Below are 1,263 nucleotides of genomic sequence, written 5' to 3' on the forward strand. Positions count from 1 at the left end.
AAGCTTTTCAATCTGCCTTCCTAAATTACCCAATTGCACATTCATAGCTTTAACCATATCTTCATAATCATAACTAACAGATTTCACCGAACGAGAAATATCTAAGTCTTGGTCCCATTCATGGAAATGAGTAGCCAACTTGTTAATAAGAGTTTCGGCTTCTTCGGCAGTTTTGCTCATAATGTTTCCTCCAGCAGATGTATCAATTTCTCTTCTTGTAGCAATATCACAACCCTTATAGAAAGTAGTTACCTTTTTAAACTTATCCAAACCATGTTGCGGACAACCTCTAAGAATTTGATTAAATCGAACCCACGCAGAATAAAGAGACTCGTTAGTTTTCTGACGAAAATTAGCAATTTCAGTTTGAAGGGTGACAGTTTTTGACGCAGGAAAGAATCGAGTGAGAAACTTCTCAACCATTGTATCCCAACTAGTAATATCTCCTTCAGGTAATGAGTTCAACCATTCCCTAGCTTCATCCTTTAGTGACCATGGGAAGAGACGAAGATAAATAATATTACTCTCTACATTATTAATGTTAAACAGATTACAGATATCTTTAAAATTCCGAATGTGGGCATTAGCATCTTCCTTCTCCGTACCCCTAAATTGATTATCTTTTAGCAAATGAAAAATAGGATCCTTAATATCAAAATTCTATTTAATTTCGGGCTGAGTAATAGCATGACCTAATCCTTCCCGACCAGCTTTCATTAACGCTTCCATTGAATCAGTCATTTCAATTTCTGAACCAAAAAGACATCCCAAATTAGAATCAGGACTAGATGGAGGGCTAGATAACGAATCATCACTAGAAGTAGTTCCTTCTTGGAAATCTAATTTCTTAACTATTTTCGAATCCTTAGAAAGTTTAAATAATATATCAGGATTTGACAACGTTCTTTGTAAGACCGGTTTCTTGGACCGAGAAATCATTTGATCTAGAATCATGAAAAGAAATGTTTTAGGAGAAAATATTTTAAGCCTTAAAGGATTTATATATTTAGATTTTCTATTTAAGAAGTATCTTAGAGTATAAGTAGATTTTAAATTATTAAATATATTAAATATTAGAGACGTAATTAATAATATAAATATTAAATAACAACTTTTATCGCATAGCAACAAATAATCAAACATACACCGCCTATTGAATCTTACAATACTTAAGTGACCCGTCAGCGTCTAGGTTTAGGCAGGACCCTTTAAATCGGAACCCCAGCAACCCTCTCCTAAAGGAAGATAGTCATCACCTGTTTT

The 1,263-nt window shown here is 33.7% G+C and overlaps 1 non-coding gene across 1 annotated transcript; it reads left to right on the top strand.

The window, feature by feature from the left end:
* The first annotated feature begins 268 nt into the window (after positions 1–268).
* Positions 269–375, top strand: LOC139887340 (small nucleolar RNA R71). Its single transcript, XR_011773175.1, has one exon. It is a non-coding gene; the product is annotated as a small nucleolar RNA R71 (small nucleolar RNA).
* Positions 376–1,263: the final 888 nt, after the last annotated feature.

Source organism: Rutidosis leptorrhynchoides, chromosome 1, assembly GCF_046630445.1.
Source record: "Rutidosis leptorrhynchoides isolate AG116_Rl617_1_P2 chromosome 1, CSIRO_AGI_Rlap_v1, whole genome shotgun sequence".
In the NCBI taxonomy this organism is placed as follows: domain Eukaryota; kingdom Viridiplantae; phylum Streptophyta; class Magnoliopsida; order Asterales; family Asteraceae; genus Rutidosis; species Rutidosis leptorrhynchoides.